Source organism: Eriocheir sinensis, unplaced genomic scaffold (genome assembly GCF_024679095.1).
Source record: "Eriocheir sinensis breed Jianghai 21 unplaced genomic scaffold, ASM2467909v1 Scaffold229, whole genome shotgun sequence".
NCBI lineage: Eukaryota > Metazoa > Arthropoda > Malacostraca > Decapoda > Varunidae > Eriocheir > Eriocheir sinensis.
The window spans coordinates 31,235-56,468 of NW_026111531.1; positions in this window are offsets into that span (position 1 = coordinate 31,235).

The window sequence follows — 25,234 nt, forward strand, 5'->3', positions numbered from 1 at the left end:
CATATCACACGACATTATATGAAAAGAAAACATATCACACGACATTACATGAAAAGAAAACATATCACACGACATTATATGGAAAGAAAACATATCACACGACATTATATGGAAAGAAAACATATCACACGACATTATATGAAAAGAAAACATATCACACGACATTATATGGAAAGAAAACATATCACACGACATTATATGAAAAGAAAACATATCACACGACATTATATGAAAAGAAAACATATCACACGACATTATATGGAAAGAAAACATCACACGACATTATATGAAAAGAAAACATATCACACGACATTATATGAAAAGAAAACATATCACACGACATTATATGGAAAGAAAACATCACACGACATTATATGAAAAGAAAACATATCACACGACATTATATGAAAAGAAAACATATCACACGACATTACATGAAAAGAAAACATATCACACGACATTATATGGAAAGAAAACATCACACGACATTATATGGAAAGAAAACATATCACACGACATTATATGAAAAGAAAACATCACACGACATTACATGAAAAGAAAACATATCACACGACATTATATGAAAAGAAAACATCACACGACATTATATGGAAAGAAAACATATCACACGACATTATATGGAAAGAAAACATCACACGACATTACATGGAAAGAAAACATATCACACGACATTATATGGAAAGAAAACATATCACACGACATTATATGAAAAGAAAACATATCACACGACATTACATGGAAAGAAAACATCACACGACATTATATGAAAAGAAAACATATCACACGACATTATATGAAAAGAAAACATATCACACGACATTATATGAAAAGAAAACATATCACACGACATTATATGGAAAGAAAACATCACACGACATTATATGAAAAGAAAACATATCACACGACATTATATGGAAAGAAAACATATCACACGACATTATATGAAAAGAAAACATCACACGACATTATATGAAAAGAAAACATATCACACGACATTATATGAAAAGAAAACATATCACACGACATTATATGGAAAGAAAACATATCACACGACATTATATGGAAAGAAAACATATCACACGACATTATATGAAAAGAAAACATATCACACGACATTATATGGAAAGAAAACATATCACACGACATTATATGGAAAGAAAACATATCACACGACATTACATGGAAAGAAAACATATCACACGACATTACATGGAAAGAAAACATATCACACGACATTACATGTAAAGAAAACATCACACGACATTATAGGAAAAGAAAACATATCACACGACATTACATGAAAAGAAAACATATCACACGACATTATATGGAAAGAAAACATATCACACGACATTACATGGAAAGAAAACATATCACTCGACATTATATGAAAAAAAAACATATCACTCGACATTATATGAAAAGAAAACATATCACACGACATTATATGAAAAGAAAACATATCACACGACATTATATGAAAAGAAAACATATCACACGACATTATATGAAAACATATCACACGACATTATATGGAAAGAAAACATATCACACGACATTATATGAAAAGAAAACATATCACACGACATTACATGAAAAGAAAACATATCACACGACATTATATGGAAAGAAAACATATCACACGACATTATATGGAAAGAAAACATATCACACGACATTATATGGAAAGAAAACATATCACACGACATTATATGGAAAGAAAACATATCACACGACATTATATGAAAAGAAAACATATCACACGACATTATACGGAAAGAAAACATCACACGATATTACATGAAAAGAAAACATATCACACGACATTATATGGAAATGAAACATATCACACGACATTATATGGAAATGAAACATATTAAACGACATTATATGGAAAGAAAACATATCACACGACATTATATGAAAAGAAAGCATATCACACGACATTATATGAAAAGAAAACATATCACACGACATTATATGAAAAGAAAACATATCACACGACATTATATGAAAAGAAAACATATCACACGACATTATATGAAAAGAAAACATATCACTCGACATATCCCTCCCTCGTCGTGGCTGCTGCTCCCTCCCTCGTCGTGGCTGCTGCTCCCTCCCTCGTCGTGGCTGCTGCTCCCTCCCTCGTCGTGGCTGCTGCTCCCTCCTTCGTCGTGGCTGCTGCTCCCTCCGTCGTCGTGGCTGCTGTTCCCTCCCTCGTCGTGGCTGCTGCTCCCTCCCTCGTCGTGGCTGCTGCTCCCTCCGTCGTCGTGGCTGCTGTTCCCTCCCTCGTCGTGGCTGCTGTTCCCTCCCTCGTCGTGGCTGCTGCTCCGTCCGTCGTCGTGGCTGCTGCTCCCTCCCTCGTCGTGGCTGCTGCTCCCTCCGTCGTCGTGGCTGCTGCTCCCTCCGTCGTCGTGGCTGCTGCTCCCTCCGTCGTCGTGTCTGCTGCTACCTCCCTCGTCGTGGCTGCTGCTCCCTCCGTCGTCGTGGCTGCTGCTCCCTCCGTCGTCGTGGCTGCTGTTTCCTCCCTCGTCGTGGCTGCTGCTCCCTCCCTTGTCGTGGCTGTTGCTCCCTCCGTCGTCGTGGCTGCTGTTCCCTCCCTCGTCGTGGCTGCTGCTCCTCCTGGTCGTGGCTGCTGCTCCCTCCGTCGTCGTGGCTGCTGCCCTCCCTTGTCGTGGCTGCTGCTCCTCCTCGTCGTGGCTGCTGCTCCCTTGTCGTGGCTGCTGCTCCTCCTTGTCGTGGCTGCTGCTCCCTCCCTTGTCGTGGCTGCTGCCCTCCCTTGTCGTGGCTGCTGTTCCCTCCTCGTCGTGGCTGCTGCTCCTCCCTTGTCGTGGCTGCTGCTCCCTTGTCGTGGCTGCTGCTCCTCCTTGTCGTGGCTGCTGCTCCTCCCTTGTCGTGGCTGCTGCTCCCTCCCTTGTCGTGGCTGCTGCTCCCTCCCTTGTCGTGGCTGCTGCTCCTTCACTCGTCGTGGCTGCTGCTCTCTGCCTTGTCGTGGCTGCTGCTCCCTCCTTGTCGTGGCTGCTGCTCCTCACTCGTCGTGGCTGCTCCTCCCTTGTCGTGGCTGCTGTTCCCTCCCTCGTCGTGGCTGCTGCTCCCTCCCTTGTCGTGGCTGCTGCTCCTTCCCTCGTCGTGGCTGCTGCTCCTCCCTTGTCGTGGCTGCTGTTCCCTCACTCGTCGTGGCTGCTGCTCCCTCCCTTGTCGTGGCTGCTGCTCCCTCCCTCGTCGTGGCTGCTGCTCCCTCCCTCGTCGTGGCTGCTGCTCCCTCCCTTGTCGTGGCTGCTGCTCCCTCCGTCGTCGTGGCTGCTGCTCTCTCCCTTGTCGTGGCTGCTGCTCCCTCACTCGTCGTGGCTGCTGCTCCCTCCGTCGTCGTGGGTGCTGGTCCTTCCCCTCGTCGTGACTGCTCCCTCCCGCGTCGTCGTGGCTGCTGCTCCCTCCGTCGTCGTGGCTGCTGCTCCCTCGCTCGTCGTGGCTGCTGCTCCTTCGTCTTCGTCGTCTTCTTCTTCGTCTTCTTCTTCATCTTCTTTTTCGTCGTCTTCTTCTTCGTCCTCTTCTTCGTCTCCTTCTTCGTACTCCTCTTCGTCGTCTTCTTCCTCGTCTTCTTTTTCGTAGTCTTCTTCGTCTTCTTCGTCGTGTTCTTCGTCGTCTTCTTCTTCGACTACTTCTTCGTCTTCTTCTTCTTCTTCGTCTTCTTCTTCGTCGTCTTTTTCTTCGTCTTCTTCGTGTTCTTCTTCTTCTTCGTCTTCTTCATCGTCGTCTTCTTCGTCTTCTTCTTCTTCGTCTTCTTCTTCTTCGTTTTTTTCGTCTTTATCTTCTTCGTCGTCTTCTTCTTCGTCTTCTTCATCTTCTTCATCTGCTTCGTCTTCTTCTTCGTCGTCTTTTCGTCGTCTTCTTCGTCGTCTTATTAGTCTTCTTTGTCGTCTACTTCTTCGTCTTCTTTTTCTTCTTCGTCTTCTTCGTCGTCTTCTTCGTTTTCTTCGTCGTGTTCTTCGTTTTCTTCGTCGTCGTCTTCTTCGTCGTCTTTTTCGTCTTCGTCTTCTTCGTCCTCTTCTTCGTATTATTCGTAGTTTTATTCGTTCTTCGTCGTCGTCTTCTTCGTTGTCTTTTTATCTATTTTTTTTTTTTTTTGCTCTGGTCGAGTTGGTTTGTATTTTTTTGTTTTATCTCTTTATTTTTTTTTTTTTTTGCTCTGGTCGAGTTGATTTATATTTTTTTGTTTTATCTTTTTTTTTTGCTCTGGTCGAGTTCGTTTGTATTTATTTGTTTTATCTATTTTTTTTTCTTTTTTGATCGGTCGAGTTGGTTTCTATTTTTTGGTTTTATCTTTTTTTTTGGCTCTGGTCGAGATGGTTTGTATTTTTTTTTTTTTTGCTCTGGTCGAGTTGGCTTGTATTTTTTTTGTTTTATCTATTTTTTTTTTGTGCTCTGGTCGAGTTGGTTTGTATTTTTTGTTTTATCTATTTTTATTTTTATTTATTTTTTGCTCTGGTCGAGTTGGTTTGTATTTTTTGTTTTATCTATTTTTTTTTTTTATTTGCTTCTGTCGAGTTGGCTTGTATTTTTTGTTTTATCTATTTTTTTTTGCTCTGATCGAGTTGGTTTGTATTTTTTGTTTTATCTATTTTTTTTTTTTTTTGCTCTGGTCGAGTTGGTTTGTATTTTTTGTTTTATCTATTTTTTTTTTTGCTCTGGTCGAGTTGGTTTGTATTTTTTTGTTTTATCTATTTTTTTGTGCTCTGGTCGAGTTGGTTTGTATTTTTTTGTTTTATCTATTTTTTTTTTTTGCTCTGGTCGAGTTGGTTTGTATTTTTTGTTTTATCTATTTTTTTTTTTTGCTCTGGTCGAGTTGGTTTGTATTTTTTTGTTTTATCTTTTTTTTTTTTGCTCTGGTCGAGTTGGTTTGTATTTTTTTGTTTTATCTATTTTTTTTTTTGCTCTGGTCGAGTTGGTTTGTATTTTTTTGTTTTATCTATTTTTTTTGCTCTGGTCGAGTTGGTTTGTATTTTTTTTTATCTATTTTTTTTTTGCTCTGGTCGAGTTGGTTTGTATTTTTTTTTATCTATTTTTTTTTTTTTTGCTCTGGTCGAGTTGGTTTGTATTTTTTGTTTTATCTATTTTTTTTTGCTCTGGTCGAGTTGGTTTGTATTTTTTTTTTTTTTTGCTCTGGTCGAGTTGGTTTGTATTTTTTTTTTTTTTGCTCTGGTCGAGTTGGTTTGTATTTTTTTTTTTTTTTGTATTTTTCTAATATATACTTTCTTTTACTTTTTTTTATTACTCTTTCTTTGTCTTGGTGCTGAGTCGATTATTTTTGTTTCTTTTTAGTGTTTTACATTTTTTTTGATTTTTTCTGTTTCGTGTTTGGTTGTGAGTTGATTTTTTCAAAATGTTTAACCTTTTTTTTTCTCTCTCCTTTTTGTTTCTTGTTGCTGAGACGATGTTTTTTTTTTTTTTTTTATACATTGCTTTTCTATTTTTGGGGCTCTTCTTTTTACCATGCCGGGAAGGGGCACGCTGGAAACTCCTGCATGGCGGCCGACGCTTCGGCCCCCTCATGCTGCTGAAGGAAGGCGTGAAGCGCCTTTTCCTGAAGGACCGCCACCCTTAGTGGCGGGAACTCAGACCGACGACCGCTCTGTTTCCCGTCTTCGGCGCGTATTGTTACCATTGTTGAGGTTTAGCGCCTCACCTCTGACTGCCGACGGCGTTTTGGGGAGCTTATATTTTTTACTGCTCCCGCTCCTTCCGCTACCACGAGGCGATCAGGGATGCCGCTCGCCCCCCTGGCTGAGAAAAGCGACCCCCGAGGCTCCTGGTTCCGGTGATTGGGTGGGCCATTCCTCTCTCTGGTATTTACACATAGGGCTCGATTCAACACATCACCTCGGATTCGAGTAAGCCGTTTTGGGGACCTTGGAGTTGACATTGCACCCCCCCGAGTCTAGAGCTGGTTGACCGCGCGGGCCGTGACAACACACACAGAATGATGGTGATGCCGCACAATGTAGAACGTTTATCTCTCTCTCTCTCTCTCTCTCTCTCTCTCTCTCTCTCTCTCTCTCTCTCTCTCTCTCTCTCTCTCTCTCTCTCTCTCTCTCTCTCAATCAATGTGTTACTCACTTTCTCATTGCCACATCCACTCACTTGCTTGTCTTTTCGCTTGCTTGCGTGTGCTGCTCCGACGCTGACACACACACACACACACACACACACACACACACACACACACACACACACACACACACACAATTCCTCGGATAATTGTGAACAGGAAGGACTCAAGACGCTGCTGCTGCACCCTATGTCCCTGCCCCCTTCTTCTCCTCCTCCTCGTCTTGGTCTTAGAGAGGAAGTAGGAGGAGAAGGGGAAGTGAGGCTTGTCAGGTTGAAAGGAGAAATGGAGGATTTAGGGCAGTGAAGGGGTTATGGGTAGATCAGGATGAGGATGTGGATATGAAAGGGGTAAGGAGTACATAACGAGAAGGAGGCGGAGGAGGAGGAGGAAGAGGGGAGAGGAGGAAAGCCCTGTAGGATCAGCTGAAGATAGGAAAGGTTAGGTTATCTTAAAAGGCAGAGGGGAAGGATGACGTGAGGACACTAAGGGAATAGGAAGGATGAGGGGAGAGGGACTGGATGAAGATACGAAGAAGAGGAAGAGAAACTGCAAAGGAAAGAGGATGAATAGGAGCAGAGAGAAAAGGTAACCGTAAGGATGAAAGGAAGAGAAGTAAAATGAAGAGAAGAGGAGGAGGAGAAGGAGGAGGAAGAGGAGGAAGAAGAGGAGGAGGAGGAGGAGGCAAGGTAGCAAGTTTACCTTAATTACAGAGATGACTTAATGAGCGAGATGAGTTGCCGAGGTGAGACACACTAACAGGTGAGTGTTAATTAGGAGAGAGAGAGAGAGAGAGAGAGAGAGCACATCGAGGAGGAAAAGTGGAGAGGAAATAAGAATAAGAAAAAAAAGGAGAATAGAAAGAGAGAAAGGAAGGAGATGGAACAAGAGAGAACATAAGAACTGTAATGGACGTATAAAAAGAAGAGTGAAGAAGAGTGGAAGAAAAAGAGTAGAAAAGCAATAACGATAATGATAATAAAAAGGTAATACTTTGGACAGTATTGGATGGGCTAGAGTGGACAGTCGAGTGCAGCGGGGCCGCGGGAGGGGGGGAGGCAGGCAGTTAGGAAGTTCAGAAGAGCAGTCAGCGCGAAAATATCGATAGAAGATAGAAAGAGAGCAACATGGCGGCAGAATTTAAGAGGCAGCAGACTATCAGTTAGAGCCCCCACAGCTCTAAATCCGGCTGTGTGTGTGTGTGTGTGTGTGTGTGTGTGTGTGTGTGTGTGTGTGTGTGTGTGTGTGTGTGTGTGTGTGTGTGTGTGTGTGTGTGTGTGTGTGTGTGTGTGTGTGTGTGTGTGTGTGGGTGTATGTGTGTGTATCTCTGTGTGTGTGTGTGTGTGTGTGTGTGTGTGTGTGTGTGTGGGTGTGTGTGTGTGTGTGTGTGTGTGTGTGTGTGTGTGTGTGTGTGTGTGTGTGTGTGTGTGTGTGTGTGTGTGTGTAATGACAGAAAGAGATAATTAAAAAAAGAAAAGAAAAATCGGACAGCTGTGTTGGGGTTAAGAAGGGCACATCTCCAAGGTCAGGCACCTCCGGGAAGGGCGTCCGTGTACCCATGGGAACGAAGGAGGAGGTGGAGGAGAGAAGAGGAGGAGGACTAAGTGAGGGTATGAATAGAAAGAAGAATTAAGGCATGAGGTGTAGAAGGAAGAGAAGAATTAGTACAAGAAAATGAAAGAGAAGGAAGAGGGGAAAAAGGAAGAAGGAAATGAGGAGAAAGAATCACGAGGGAAGAGACAAGACCGGGAGGAGGAGAGGAGAGGAGAGGGAAAAGAAAAATAGAATTAAAAGAATTTAGAGGAGGAAAATGAGAGAAAATCGAGTGGAGGAGATGAACATTTGATAATAATGATGCAGTTAACTTAGATAACAGAACTAATTAGATGATATATGGATGAAATACAGTACAGAAATAGAATATATATATATATATATATATATATATATATATATATATATATATATATATATATATATATATATATATATATATATATATATATATATATATATATATATATATATATATATATATATATATATATATATATATATATATATATATATATATATATATATATATATATATATCTCTCTCTCTCTCTCTCTCTCTCTCTCTCTCTCTGTCTATACAGCTGTGGCTAGGTGTGTGTGTGTGTGTGTGTGTGTGTGTGTGTGTGTGTGTGATAATTCCTTATGAATTTTACTAAGCATACACACACACACACAGGGCCGGATTTAGAGTTGTGGGGGACATGGGCACAGCATGTTGTGGGGGCCCAGTTTTCAGTGTGTTAAATGGATTGGGGGGTGGGCAGTGAGCGAAATAAGCGATTTGGTTCAGTTGAGAGGGCTAGGAGGCGTTGTATTGGAATATTGTGAAATAATATAATAATACGTTGTATTTATATAATTCATAGCGCACACAGAGCCAGTAGAATAAATTAATTAACCCTAAAAACTAGAGGCTACTGTCAAGTGATCATGTCACCCTACCCCACCCAGTACAAATGACTAAGATCGAGGAAAACACATAAGTTTTGTGTTTCGTTTGTGAGGATTTCACCGGCGAGAAGTGGATTGGATGCTCTTTGTGTCCTGAATGGTGTCATGTGGAGTGTGCTCATTTGTCTGGAATTAAGCAATATACATAAAATTAACTGCATTTGCGCCCCATGCCTCCATAATGCGTCACTGGCTACCAGCATTGTGGTAAAAACGGATGAATTCAACCAAGAATTATCTAAAGTTATATTTGTAATTAAGGATCGATGAGGTTGAAGCCTGAGAAGTTGCAGGAGGAGCTGGGATCAGTTGCTGACGCGGTTCGTGCAGACAAGGCAAATCTTAGTTGGGCTGAGGTGGCGAAGAGAGACAGGGAAGTCAGGAAGAATCTCTTGTTGTGGAAGCTTCTAACCAGGAAAAGAAGGCAGCAGATACGAAGGATGAAGTCTCCCAGTCATTGAATGGCATTCACATAACTGATTCAAGATTCACAAATGGAGGTAATATTGTCATGAACTCTGACAATGAGAACACAAGGGATGAGGCTGCTCAACAATTGGAGTCTTAGTACCAAGAGTGTTGGAAAGATGAAACCAGAGATAATGATATGCAATGTTGAAAATGAGGAGTCCAAGGAAAAAATAAAGGATTCCATCTTAGACCGCAATGAGTTCTTACACACAACTGAGGGTGTTGAGAATAAGATTGAGCTGTTTTTAGTAAGCCTGCAGCTGGCGGCACAATGCACTACATTCTGAGGTGTGATCCAGCTGTGAGAGAGCTGACTCACAAGAATCATGACAAGTTGAAATTAGAATGGAGAATATAAACAGGGAGAGACAGATTCCGTGCAATTAGATGCTATCATTGTCAGAGATACGGCCATTTTGAGGTCAACTGTACTGTTAAGAGCAATGGAAAGGCCCAAAAATGTTTCAAATGCACTGACGATCACAAATCGAAGGATTGCGTTGAAGGATTGTGTGAGGTACAAGAAGCCTGAAATCAACCACTCAGTGAATGACCAGTGTTGTGTAGTACTTCAAACCGAAATTGAGAGAATTCGTAACATTACCGATCATGGCTATTAATTAGTGTTTGTACTCAAAGACAAATTGTGTGTTAAATGTTCAATGTGTTGGAAATAATTTAGTGTGAACCCAAACACGGCCAAGTGACTTTGATGATGCCAAGTTTTATCAAAAGGACATCAGTAGGCTATTCATGAAAGCAATCACGACTCAATCACTCACTACGACGTTCTGAATAAGTGCATCGGGGATTGTTATCGAGGCTAACATCGTAATTGTTGACGGCCCTCGCAAATCTGCACCAGCAGCGGAGCGGGGCCTGAAACCTCATCAACGGTAAACGGTAAACGGAGAAGAGAGAAGAGAGATTGAAATAAGGAAAAAAAGATAAAAACATCGAATAAGTAAAAATGAGAAGAAAAAAAAAGAAAGAATGAAAGAAAGAATCTAAGTAAAAGAAAAAGGAAGAGATATACAAATTAAGAAAGGGAGGGAAGAAGGAAGGAAGGAAGGAAGGAAGGAAGGAAGGAGAATAAGATAGTTAACGGGATAAATAATTGAAGGAAGGATATTTAGAAAAGAAGACATGGGAATATGAATAACGTTCCAAGGAATGATGCAGAAAGAGAGGGAGAACAAAATATAGGTCACGACTATTTCATGAGAGAACTAAACGATGAATAACTGTGAGGTAAAGACACCAAGGCGAGGAAAACAGGGATTTGTATATCATGAGGTAGAAAGAGAAATGAGGAACAGCTGAGAGGATTAAAAACTTATAAGAAGAGGAGGTGGTGGTGGAGGAGGAGGACGAGGAGGAGGAGAAAAAATATTTACAAAAAAATATGGGGAAGAGAAAGAAAAGGACGGGATGGGAAGGAAGGGAGAGGAAGGGAGAGAAAGGGCAAGGAGTGAAGGAGGGAAAAGGAAGGAAAGGAAGGGAAGGAAGAAGGGAAGGAAGAAGAAGGGAAAGAAGAAGAAAATAAAAAATATATATGTAATATAAAGATGATAGGGAAGAGAAGGAAGAGAAAGGAGGAAGGGAAAGATAATAAGAGGAGGGAGAGAAAAGGAAAAGGAAGGGAGATAAGTATGAAAGGAGGAAGGACAAAAGGAAGGAAAAGAGGAAGAAAGAAAGGAGGAAGGAAGGAAGGGAGGGAAGGAAAGTAATAATAATAATAATAATGTGTGTGTGTGTGTGTGTGTGTGTGTGTGTGTGTGTGTGTGTGTGTGTGTGTGTGTGTGTGTGTGTGTGTGTGTGTGTGTGTGTGTGTGTGTGTGTGTGTGTGTGTGTGTGTGTGTGTGTGTGTGTGTGTGTGTGTGTGTGTGTGTGTGTGTGTGTGTGTGTGTGTGTGTGTGTGTGTGTGTGTGTGTGTGTGTGTGTGTGTGTGTGTGTGTGTGTGTGTGTGTGTGTGTGTGTGTGTGTGTGTGTGTGTGTGTGTGTGTGTGTGTGTGTGTGTGTGTGTGTGTGTGTGTGTGTGTGTGTGTGTGTGTGTGTGTGTGTGTGTGTGTGTGTGTGTGTGTGTGTGTGTGTGTGTGTGTGTGTGTGTGTGTGTGTGTGTGTGTGTGTGTGTGTGTGTGTGTGTGTGTGTGTGTGTGTGTGTGTGTGTGTGTGTGTGTGTGTGTGTGTGTGTGTGTGTGTGTGTGTGTGTGTGTGTGTGTGTGTGTGTGTGTGTGTGTGTGTGTGTGTGTGTGTGTGTGTGTGTGTGTGTGTGTGTGTGTGTGTGTGTGTGTGTGTGTGTGGTGCGATATCGATATTGAGGAGCAGATGAAAGCACCTCGATATTGAGGAGCAGATGAAAACACATCGATATTGATGAGCAGATGAAATCACCTCTATATTGATGAGCAGATGAAAGCACCTCGATATTGAGGAGCAGATGAAAGCACCTCGATATTGAGGAGCAGATGAAAGCACCTCGATATTGAGGAGCAGATGAAAGCACCTCGATATTGGGGAGCAGATGAAAGCACCTCGATATACCAAAGGAAACAGGAATTTCTACTCTACAATGTCATCTATATGATATTTTGAGAAAAAAATATTATTTTTAGAGTTATTAAGCAAAGTATAAGGACAGAATGCATATTTTTCAAAATTGGCAAAAATAAGGGTTCAAATATTGGCCTCATTTGTACAAAAACTGTAAGTTTTACAGCAAAGACACATAGAAGTGAAGTTGTAGAGAATTTAATTTTCCAATTTTTTGATCCATATACCTTTTACCCGTCTGATGCACCATTTTGGAGAAAAAACGGTAAATAGGAAGAGAAGTAGGGGTGAATGGGGGAATTTCCCCCAAAATGGGGGTGTTCCACTCATTGCATTTTTTTAGATTTTTGATATGTTATAGAACACCTTCTGGGCTATCATTTGGTATATAGTTCGTTTCTGTTGCAATTTGTTTTGGGTCAAACCTTATTTCACCTGGACTATGTCCCTATCCCTCTCTTTCCACCCGTCTCTTTTCTCTCTCCTCGTCCACCTTTTAGGCGGTGGGCTACATAGGCCCATCGTGCACCCCCCCCACAGCATAACGAAAGTGCATTTTTCTGAAGCTTTGGGATGTCCCCAATACCAAATGGAACTTTAACAGGAAAAATCTAGGGATGCAATAGGGGTAACTCTCATATGTTTTGAAGGTACCGTAAAAATACCACATCGGTGAGCGTAAAACAGTTCTTATTCAAAGCTGCCTCCTGACCTTACTTTTTTACACAATTAAGCATGTGACGTGTCATTTTAAAGGATTTTCATCAGTCTTCACTTTAGTATATAACAAAATACAATATCTTAATTATATTTACGAATAATGTCACTAACACACATACCACCACAGTTTCCTTCGCAAAATCATAGCAAAATATATATGATAATGTTGGATAACATTTCCTTCCATTCAGTGGGCAATATGAAAGTTATAAACTTCTTAAACTCATACATCTCTTCCAGTGACTCTCTTGAACAATAAATGTTATATCACAGATCTCAAAATTATGAAAATAATATGGTTCCTCACAGACATGCACAAGCCAACATAAATGTGTAGCTGTAGGTTATAATAAATGCGGTCCCACTATAGTATTTAAGGCAGAGCTAAATACAGTATATCAAACATAAATGTACTACATCTGCTAAAAAAAAATTTTCTTATATTATTAATAGTTTCTAGAATAGTTGACTACTTTTAATTCATTGTCACTCATCATCACTTTCTGATTCTATTATATTATTCCTGTGCTCACTTATGTAACCTATGTCAAAGTCACTATCTTCAGATTCACTTGCATCTTCTTTTTCATTGATATTTCTCTTTGTAGTAACATCTACTAGCTCCTGGGGAAGCATTTTATTGTTGTACCACATTGGTTCCAGTCTGTTATCCACACGTATCCATCCATGATCTTCAGGGTCTGGTATTTGTGGGTGCTGTATGTGGGACCGTTTCCAGATACCAACCTGATAATTCACGCGCTTGATGTGTTGCAATAGAGATTCACGACACGGAGGAAGTGCACTCATGTCGATATTTGTTGTGGGAACAATACCATATGAGCAGAGATCAATGATCTTGGCATGGCGAACTGAATCCACACTGGTAAGGCGATTCTTCCCATACATAGCACATGTGAATGCATCCAGCTCTTTGACCACATCTCTAGACACCATCCAAGTATCTCCCAACTTGGAGAGAGGGCCAGAGAAATTCAGTGCTTTATGCATAACTTTGATTGGCTTGACTTTTCCAATCCCCTTAAAACAACTGGTCGAATCGCATCCTGAATATGCATGCAGTGCCAACAGTGCTGTACAATGCTCTGAACCTAATTCTGCAGCAAGTTCTCCAATGTTTATCAGTCTTTGCTTATTGCCTGTCCCTGTTTCGAACAAAATTTTGATGCCCTTCAACTGAGATGCATAGTGCAACAAAATGAAGAATATGTCTGTGTCAGGGCTCTTCACTCGGCAATTATGATATCCTTTGGTCTTTGCATAGTTACAATAGAGTATTACACGTGTATCTGTTTCTTCTTGTGAGGAGTGGAGTATGTCTATTGTTTTCCTTTCAGTGGTGATTCCATCTTCTGATGTCAAGAGATAAGCAGAACCTTCAGATATGATTGTGACCTCTCGACCTTTTAATTTTGGCGCATATTCATCCTTGGTCCATTCTTTGACAAGAAGATCAATGAGTTGTTTTTTATTGTCATCGTTGGCAAGAAACATTTTCCAGTCTGGCGGCTTTCTGGTGCTAGCACCCTTTACAATGAGCTTCTCAGTAGTTCCCCTACGCTGCCTCTCCATTGTCTTGATGGAACTTGGGTGGTAGGAATCAGTGCTGAAAATTACATCGCCTTTTCCCATCATATTGAATATCTTCCCTGATATGAGCCTGAAGTTGGTAGGAATTTCTTTCATACAGTAGAAGACAGCATTTCCATCATGGATTACCAGGGTGTCTTTGATTGGTGGGGGTTCATCGTTGGGAACATCCTTCGCTACATGATGGAAAGCCTTTGATTTGTCAGTCTTGGCAAAGAAACCATCTGCAGTTGCCAAACTATATGGCACAGGAGTCAAGGGATATTTCATCAACATTGGTAGGTCCAATTTGATATTTTGTTCCTGGCATTTCACGAATAACTGGAATACAAAGTTGGATTGTTGTTTGTATTGAACCACCTAGTTTTGGCTGTTGGTAACTTTGGCTGTTTTTTTCATAGCTTCAAGTGTCTTTAGTTTCAGTCGCTGGACAGGTTGAAAGAAATCTATTCCTTGTTGAAGGCGGCTGGAGATAAATTCTGCCTTGGCTTCAGTACCAACTGATTCTGCCTTCAGCACATCTCTAGTTATGTCTGTTGATGCAGTAGCACCAGAGGACAGAATTACTAGATCGTTGGTCTCCATGTTGAAAGGGTTCAGGAAGCTCTGGATCGAGAGTTTTACTTTCTCTACGGCCTTCTCACTCCTCTTGATTCCAGCAAGCTTGATGTCTCGGTGTTGGTTTTCTGCACTACCACAAACCATTCCAGCAACCTGCAAAGTGGCATTGACATACTGGGATCGTGCATGTGTTGACCGGACCCATCTTTGATATGTACTGAAGTTGGTGAGAAGGCCAGACACACCTACAGCACCACCACCTCGAGACTTGGCATGTCTCATGAAAGTCTCCTCCATAGTTTTGTCGACATCACACCGATTTCCAGGTATCATGGAGCGGGCTACACTGAATGCTCCTAGTCTCAGAAGATCCACAGCACCTGGATGTGAAGCATCCAAGTTGGCAAGGAACACGCCAAAGTAAGTGAGATATCTTGCATAGTTCTGTCCACCAAAACTGAAGAACAGGTCTGCCATTTTGTACATGGACTGTGCATAGAGGTAGAAGTTATTATCCTTCACGGATTCTTGCAGAGATAATACAAGCCAAATGTGATCCATATAAGATATCCACAACTGTGCAGTTTTGCCTATCACTCCTTCCAATACATTCTGACGAAATTCCATGTATCCATCTATATATTTCTTCAGCCCTTCATCTCTGAGAGCTTTGCTGTGAGAGTCAGTGCAAGGATGATACATAAGATCGTTGAGTATTCTGTGAGAATCTTCTGGTAGAGAGTTACATTCCGTTGGAGATATTTCTTGATATTTCTCAAGCAATAGCTGTTCAAGACCTTCAAGTACGGCCTTGTGGCAGAACATGGCCCTGTCATAGTTTTTGCCTTTAAGAACCCCATCTAATGATCCGGAGACAATCAAACCTGCTTCGAGTAGAACATCAGACAGACCTGAACCTGCCATCTTTTTCCCCACCATCTTCAGGTAAGCACACGTAACATGGAATGTACCAATCATCACAATGTGTCTCTCGTACTCTGTCGGGTTATTCCAAACTAATGGGTAAGCCTTCATGCATACCCCTAGATCAAATGTTGTCACTACGTACTTTTGTCCAACCTCATCTGTTGCCTGTTCTGCACATTTCAAGCACTCTTTGACAGTCTTGTATTCTGTTATGGGTTTCGGAATCACTGGATAGTAGTCAATGACTGTTATCTGTTGAGGTTTCTTTCCTGTCTGAGACAGGAAACCCGACCAGGCAGGAACTATCTGTCCACTTTTGTACACAGTTCTGGCAATGACCCAAAGCATTTGTCTTCGGGTAGAGTTCATTAGTGCAGTAGCCCTTCTGGATAATGCAGCTGGTTTATGTGCAGCCGTGGATCTTTTCTCATTGTCACATAGCAGTCCGGTAATTCAGGTTCCTTGAGTTCCAGGGACCTACGACCAGTCTTTGGGACACACGGTAATTCCCTTTGAGTCCCTTCTGCACCAGATACTTCCTGTAGCATTATGCCATGTGCTGTGTGAACTGAACCACCGCCAGTCATATCGTTGATTAACATGTCAAAATTATCAAACTCTGAATGGAACAGGGACAGTGGACCAGGATTCCGGACAATCTGGTTAGTCAGCAACGTAGAGGAATCTTCAACACACTGTGCTATAGCAGTTTCCAGCTCCAGTGAGAAGGCATAATTCTCTGAGTGACCAAACCTGCCGAAATACAAAGTAAAACAAATGTATGAATTTGGTAGAATGGAACTAGTTTAAGAGAATAAATTGTCAGTTACTATAGGTCATTCAAAGTACACAGAGGGTTGCTGAGTAAATAGTACGTTGAATTTCTACACTATCTCCTTGGGCAATATATAAGCAACAATACCAATGTTAAAATGTCAAATTCTACATAGTATTGATGCGAACCTGTTCAGCATGGTGACGAGACGCTCACTTCTGAACATATGTCGCAGAGTCAAACACATCAAAACATGCTTAGGGAGCTTCCATTCACTGTTGGTGGCTGCTCTACAGATATCCTGAGCAATGGATGACACTAATCGCTTGGATTTTTCAGTTCTTGGGGACGATGCACCATATAGCATGTTAGACAAGAATTTTTCTAAAGATGAAGGCAAACCAATGTCTGAGTTGATTAGAGATTGGGCAGTTGGTGGCCACATCAACTCTGCAGAATTCTTGAAAGCGTTCAGGTTGTCCTGCAAAATATTTCCATCGTATGTGAAATCTACATGTTTTTCTTTTCAAAATACTGTGATTCTACCTGTTATTTTAAGTATTTAGTCACTCATTTTCTCAAACCTCAAAATTTAAAACATTTAGTATATGTGATATTTATAATATGTATTTTTCTATTCAAATTATTGTTGATGAAATACATATTTGCAGCATTACATGTTTAATTAATATATGTAATAACCATACATCTTAGATAATCAATATAACACGGAAAAAAAAAATTCTTGTCAATATACCTGATGTAGACGAGCTCCAGCTGTTTCAATCACGTCTTTGCTGCCCAGTTCATATGCATATTTCATGACTTGGTTGATTTCAACATTGCTGTTGTACAGGATATATGAATGAAATTGTCCCAAGGGGCAGAATGATAAGTGACTTCCATAATGCTTCTCCAGTTTTGTTGTCAAGTTTTCACTACGGAAGTTAGGATTTTTATGATCTGAGTTCTCCAGAGTATGTCTATATGTGTCACATAAATTTTTTAACATCAAAATGTTCCGTTGCTTCAGCACCACATCATCAACAATTTTACAAACACTCGCAAATGCATTAGCATGAGCTTCAACCATCGATTCTTGCTTCTCTTTCTTTTCTTTGTCAGGACTTCTCCATTTTATGGGATCTTGGCAATACTTGGCATGGCATGACCTGTGATATTTGGCTCCGCAAGCATACATGTCAACTCCTCTTATTCTGGTTAGTAGCTTTTGGTCGTTTCTCTTCTCTGCTAAATCCTGGATAAACTTGCCGCCGTCCCGATCGAAGACTGACATCCCTTCGGTGGTCCAGGTTCCTCCACTCTTAATCTTTCTGCGACCTTCATTGTTACAGAAGATACAATCTGGTTTGAATTGAGTGCTGTCTCTTGAAGATTTCTTGCGACTAGACCTGGAAGTTGAAGACACTTCAGTGTCAACTACTTGAATGTCCAGACGATGTAGATTGGCGCAGAATCTCTGATAACAGATTTGATGGTATCCATGTTTATCATTTAATATATCAGGAATTAGTTCACATGTTGACTCCATACGATATGGGGAATCTATAGGCTGTGCAAGGCGTCTCCTTTTGATATCCTGTAGTCTTAGCAATCTAGATTGAGGATCTGATACAGTGGAGAATGGCTTTATCGCTCCATATTTTTGTCCCTCCATATGAAGCACACAGACAATCTCAGCATCATCAGCATTTGATCTATTCCTCTTGGAGTGAGGGTGTTCATTCTTCAGTGCCATCATGTAACTAGCTCTCTCTATCAAACTGAAAATATAGTGAAAAGTTTACAAGAATTGTGTATGTAAAATATTATTCAATATTTTTTTATGATTGTGCTAAGGAAACTGTGGTGGTACGTGTGTTAGTGATATTATTCGTAAATATAATTAAGATATTGTATTTTGTTATATACTAAAGTGAAGACTGATGAAAATCCTTTAAAATGACACGTCACATGCTTAATTGTGTAAAAAAGTAAGGTCAGGAGGCAGCTTTGAATAAGAACTGTTTTACGCTCACCGATGTGGTATTTTTACAGTACCTTCAAAACATATGAGAGTTACCCCTATTGCATCCCTAGATTTTTCCTGTTAAAGTTCCATTTGGTATTGGGGACATCCCAAAGCTTCAGAAAAATGCACTTTCGTTATGCTGTGGGGGGGGTGCACGATGGGCCTATGTAGCCCACCGCCTATTTTCTCTCCCTCTTTCCCCTCTTCTCTTCTCTGTACCACTTCTGTTCTTCCTTTTCTTTTATCCTTGTCACTATCCCCTCTTCTCCTCCTCTTCTCTCCTCCCCCCTTCTCTCATCTTTCTCCTCTCCTTCTCTTTCCTCGCTTTTTCTCCATATCCCTTCTTTTCCTCCCCTTCTTTCCTCTCACCTTCTTCCTACCCCTCTTCCCCTCTCCTTCATTCCCCTCCCACTCTTACCATCCTACCTTTTTCACCTCCCTTTCCCTCCTTCCTACCCCACTCCCTCACCTCTTTCCCCTCCCCTTCCGACTCTACCTACCCCTCTCTCTCTCCTCTTTCCCTCCCCCTCCTCTTCTACCTAACCTCTTCCCCTCTTCTTTCCTCTCACCTTCCCCTCATACCTGCCTTTCATTCCCTGCCTTCTTTTCTTCCTACCTTTCTTTACCTCCTCTACTTTACTCTCCTATTCCCCATTAATTCCCCATCTTACTTCCTCTCCTTTCCTCTACTTGTTTTTTATCACTTTCTTCCCTCCTCTTCTTTCTTTCCCAATCCCCTCCCCATCCCCCTCCTACCTCCTACATCCTTCCTCTCCATCCCTTCCTCTTTTGCTTGATGGGAACAGACATTCTTCGGCACGTGATGGGGCAGCCGCTGCGTTATTTACTTCGGAGGGGAGTAAAGGGAGATTTTTCCCTCGTCTTTTTAATACTTTCAAATATATTTTACCGCTCGTGTGGATATTTTCTATTTTATTTTATTTTAGAAACGTGGGAAACTTGAAATTGTAAGAAGTAGGTGGAGTTGGGTTGGGGGTTGAGGAAGTTGTGTGGGGGGATGGGGGTGCCTGTGTGTGTGTGTGTGTGTGTGTGTGTGTGTGTGTGTGTGTGTGTGTGTGTGTGTGTGTGTTTTACGTCGTGGCCTATTGCGCCGGTAGGCTTCTTCCCGGTGGATCCTGAATTTCTGATGGTCGGTCCAAGGCTTCTTCCCGGTGGGGCCTGAAGGTCGGCCCAGCCCGTTCTGGCGCAGGCGAGTGTTTATAGTGGTGCCATCTTACATTGGCTCATGCTGCCCTCCCGGAGCTCATCTTTAATCCTAGAATCTAGAGTCCGGGTTGATAGGTGGTCTTCTGGACAGCATATGGGTAATTTTTAAGCCACTCAGCGGCAGCCGAAAAATCCCAGCTTGGTGGCACCGGTCGGGGATTGAACTCGCTTCCTCCTGAGCGCGGGGACAACTCTATATATATTCATCCACACTCTGTGTGTGTGTGTGTGTGTGTGTGTGTGTGTGTGTGTGTGTGTGTGTGTGTGTGTGTGTGTGTGTGTGTGTGTGTGTTTTGGTGGGCAGGAGGCTGTAAAAGAGTGTGAAAAAAGATGAAGATTGGAGGTGGTGAGTGATTATGATTTATGATGATGAGGAGGAGAGAGAGGAAGAGGAGGAGGAGGAGATGGAATGGTGTAGGTAATAAAAGAGAATAATACAATGGTGTGTGGAAAACTGGGAGGCAGGAGACTAATCGTTAAAGAATAAGAGAAGGAGATGGAGGAGAAGGAAGGAGAGGCAGAGGAAGAGGGGGAGAGGAGGCCGAAGAGGAAGAAGAGGGAGAGGAGGTGGTGGAGGAACAGATGGAAGGGAAAGAAGAAGAAGAAGAAGAAGAAGAGCGGAAAGTGTAAGATATGAAGGATAGGGAAGATTAGTGAGATAGGAGAAAGGAAGATGAGTAGAAGATAGAACAGAAAAGAAGAGAAGAAAAGGATGAGATGAAGAAGGAGGAAGAAGAGGAGGATCAGAAAGTGTAAGGCAGGAACTAATGAGATAAGAAAAAGGAAGAAGAGAAGAAAGAAGAGAAATAAGAAGAGCTGGAGGAGGAGGAAGAGGAGAAGAGCTGGAGGAGGAGGAGGAGGAGGAGGAGGAGGAGGAGAGGAGGAGGAGGAGAAGCTGGGGAAGAGAAGATGAAGGAGGAAAAAAAATAGTAAAAGAGGAGAAGGAGAAGTAAAAGAGGAGAAGGAGAAGAAGAAAGGAGGGGGAGAAGGTTAGAGAAGAGAATATGAAAAAAAAACAATTAATTTAAAAGGAAAAGGAGGAGAAATTAGAGAAGAAAAGATGGAGGAAAAAAAAGGAAATATACGAGAAAGAGGACTATGGAAAATAAGTAAGATTATAGAAAGAGGACGACAAAATGTAACGAAGAAAATTTATTAAACAAAAACATGAAATAAAAATAAGAGGAAGAATAAGAATCAGAAAAAAAGAAACAAGAACAAGAGCAAGAACAACAAGGAGAAAAATCACAAGAACAGGAAGAAGAAGAAGAAAAAAAGAAAGAATAAGAAAAAGAAAAATAAGCTTGGATTAAGAAAGAGACAATACAAAGAATTAACACTAAAGATGAAAGACAGAAAATACGAGGAGAGACACAAGATGATAAATATCAGAGATGAGCGTGAAGGAAATGAGAGAATAGAGACAGAGAGAGAGAGAGAGAGAGAGAGAGAGAGAGAGAGAGAGAGAGAGAGAGAGAGAGAGAGAGAGAGAGAGAACATAAGGGATGAGAAACAAGAATATAAGTGAGTGGGCAGAATGAGAGGAGGGAAGGAGGGAAGAAAATTGGATTAGAGAACAAAAATAAAAACAAAAAGAAAAGTGAAAAAAGAAACGAGAACAGAAGTGGTGATGAGGAGAAAGAAGGAGGAGGGTGAGAAATGGGAGAAGAGGCTGGAATACACCAGGTGAAGGGAAGGAAAGTGAGGAATATGAAAGATTGAAGAAAGAAAAGAAAAATCAATATGAGTGAATAATGGAAGAAAGAAAAATTGGAAAAAAGAGAATGGATAAACGATGAATTACAGGATAAAAAGTAATAATGGAGAAAAAGGAAGTAAAAGAGGAAGAGAAAATATTAAGGCGACAAAAAAATGGATAAGGAGAACGAGGAGGAGGAGGAGTAAAAAGAAAAGGAAAAGAGGAATAATGACAATAAGAATAGATTGAAGAAGAAAGGGAGGAGGAGGAGGAGGAGAAGGGCTAAGAAGGAGAAATAGAAGGGAAAAGGGGAAGCAAGAAGGAGGAGAAGGAAACAGAGTGGAGGAGTAAGGAAAAAAAAGCAGTTGAAGGAGGAGACAGTTTAGCGGGAAGAAGGGGAAGAACACAAAGAAACACAACGGAAGAACAATCAACAGCAGACCTGCTGGTCCTTACGAGGCTGTTTGTGACAAGCTACACTAACTATCTAAGCAAAGGTGGAAGATGAAGGACAGCAAAGGCGAAGGCTCCTCCCCCCTCCCCCACCCCCATCCCTCCAGCCAAAGCTGGCAGGAAAGGAAAAAGAACCATGCAGCATGGAAAAATTGCATGGAAATTATGTAGGAAAGAGGAAAGAACTGTTATAGTAGGATATCAATCACAGGACGATAAGAGCCGTCTTTCTTTGGAACCAGGAACAAGGGTGAATTCCACGGGGAATTCGATTCTGTGATGACACCTTGTTCTAACATTTCAGAGATAAGTTGTTGCACCACCTCCCTCTGACTGTGGGGGAGCTTGTACGCATTGATATATACAGGATTTGTATTGGGTTTTAACTTAATGTGGTGTTCAGCACACTGCGTAACTCCAAGCGGCTCGCCTGGTAGAGCAAGCGCCCCCCGATAATGTTCCAGTAGCTGGACTAAGGTTGGCTTAATTTCGGAATAGTGTGCAACTTTTAGGAACGCCTCTAAATTAGCTGTGTCTTGTTCGGGAGAAGCCTGACACGCCAAGGTTATGCCTGAGACCTGGGCTGAAGGGTATTCAGCTGGTTCCGGGGCGACATTTCTCCCATACACTAGACACTGGCATAATCGAACACCGTGTTTTAAGGATACAGGGGATCCAGACGTGTTTATAACCAATGCCTCTGCAAAACCTCCCCCCTTGACTGTTGCAAGAGTTACCTCCACCGTCACGCGGTGTACGTGAGGAACTCCGTCGATACACACATCACTGCCCGCCGGAGGGGCGTTAGGCAAACGGATTTTAACAAGTTTTGCAGCACGATCCGGAACTATATGAGGACCTTCTACGACTGCCGTTACTGTCCGCCACAAGTCTGCAATGGTTTCGTGTGGTTTGACCGTAAGAGGTGACACTTGGGCGGTGGCAGCCCCTGAGTCTGTGGTGGGTTGGTCATTTTCCACCTCTGAGGGTGAGATTACAGGTGACAGAGGCGATGGATTTACCATCCCCTGTATGCGTCGGCCTTGATACACGATCGCGTTGCTTACAGGGTTTATGGCGATGTGCAGGTCTTTCATGGCGTTTAATCCTAAGATCCCATCCACAGGTAAAGCAAACCTGCTAGAGACATAAAAGAAATCTCGAAAGGGACATACATTTTCATGTAAGCTGACTGTTAGTGGTACCCGCCCAAGGATTCCCAAAGTGGTGCCCGTCACGCCTACCACATTCAGGTCGTTCTCTTGAGCCAATTTTCCCCACTCGCTTGTCGTGTCAGAGACCTGTAAGCGGAGTCGGAGATGACATTGACTGTGGCACCTGTGTCAACCGCTAAGGTGGTGAAATATTGCCCACCTTGCAAGGGAGGGCATTATGCTTGTCCGTCCCAAGGCGGCAATGACGGAGTCAAGTTTCTCCCAATTAGTATTTTCCTTAAGGGACACTTGGATGTACGCCTCAGGGCTGTCACGAAGTCATGTCTTTTATTCTGAGAAGAGGAGTGTGGTTTACTGTCCGCCGATGACTTGTACTTCTGTTCCTCCTTGGCCTTTTGTATTGCAGAACAACTGTCTGAATCATGAAAACAATTCCCGTGGATATGGCAAAAGGCAGCCTTCCGCTGATGGTTTGGCCTAGGGTTCCTGTGTGATGAATGATGCCCGCCCCTGTAACCTCCTGACCTCCTATCTGAGCCCCGTCTCGAAGGTGTTGATTCCCTACGTTTCGCTTGAAACAAGAATGTTCAGAATGTCCTGATTGTTTGCAAAACTACAGGTGAGAGATGCCTTACTTTGTGCTTGCAATGCTGCTGCCGTTGCGAGGGGTTGATGGTGAGGTGCTCCTGAACCTTGACTTCTAACTCTGAGACGAAGTCAACCAACTTCCTGCTCGGTTTGAAGGCCAAAGGAGGGCAGAACGGTGGTTCTTCTCTGAAATATGAAATAAGTAAAAAAACAACTCGAAAGCTGTCTTCACCTGGTGCTTTTGCATACAGCCCCCTGGAAGCCAGAGCGCGTCTTCTAGGCTCTTGACACAGTCAACCGCCAGCTGATTTGCCTCAATCATGGCGTCCCAAATCGGCTTTGTTGAGGAATTTTTGGAGGGACTCAACCGTGTGCCATCTGTCTAACGATGCTTGGTTTACTCCGCCCCCGAAGATTTTAATGAAATTCCCTTTAAAAACCTCATAGTTTACACCAATGTCCCCCGAAGCGAACGCTGAGGACTGCATCAAATTCAGTGCCCGAGAGCCTGGAAGTAACCGTGACCGAATGAAAGCGATTTTATCATGATCTTCCGTAATGGAGGAATTTACGATGGCAGATTCACACAAATCTAAAAACTGTCGCGCCGAAAAATCGGTCTCGCCTCCCGAGAATTGTCGAATACTGGCGTGAGTTGGAATGACCCGACTCGGGGGCGGGGGGACGTGGTGTGGGGCCCCGGGAGGAGGAGGGGGAGGTGGATCGACAGGCATTGTGATCGGCCGAGTGGGGGTTAAGTATTCAGACGATTCTGAAGGTGAAGGGGCGCTATCCCTTGGGAGGGAAGAGTACGTAGCCCCCGATCGCAAATACCGTACCGAAAAGGAACTTTGAGGCGGACCCCACGATGTTGAGCAACCCCCTCTTTACCCGAGAGTGAACTGAGTGAAAACTATAATCCATGTTTACCTCATCAACTTTTCCCCGTAAGAACAGAATCCTATCCTCCAGTAGTTGAAAAAGAGTCAGAGAGTTGGTACTAGAAGGTGCCTTTGATTCCCTAGTCTTGGTAGCCCGGATGGCGTCTGCCATGCCGAGGAGTTTTTCTGAGACTATCCTGATTGTGTCCGTGGTGTTGGTCAAGGAAGTATATGGATATTTTACGAGGAGCACATCTTCTATGAGGAAGACCTCTCCTATGTGTGCCGTGAGGGCACCAGGCTTCAGGTGGATGGGCGTTGTTGCAAACAGGGAGCCGAGGGACAACAAGATGGTCAGAAAACGCAACATCATGATCTGAAAGTGGTGGGAATGAAGTATTTAAACCCGTGGTCCCAAGTTATAGCTATGGGTGTTGGGATTATCTTGTTGAACATTTGACTCTGAGGGGGAAGTACCAATATCAAGGTCCAAAGGTGAGGGAATTACTTTCAGACGATCACTGTGAACTTCTAGACTGACTCCACTATTCGACTCGAGAACCTCGAACCGATTTCCCCTGACATTCCGAACAACTCGGTAAGGACCCACAAATTTAGCCCCCAGTTTCGAGCTCCTTTCCGCTTGCTTAATCATGACTGTGTCACCCTCTTTGAAATTCACCGGGACGGCCTGTTTGTGTTGTTTTGACATCATTTCAACCTTCGTAGCTTTTAACGTACACCTAACTTCTGAGTGTATCTTGGAAAACATATGGATCTGCTGTTGTGTGTACCTATCAATGTTGTAGAGAGGTTGTTGTGGGATTGTTAGGAAGTCGTACGGAAGACGTTTCTCCACCCCATATAAGATGTAGTAGGGAGACTTCCCCGTAGAGTCGTTTACCGACGTATTTATGGAAGCG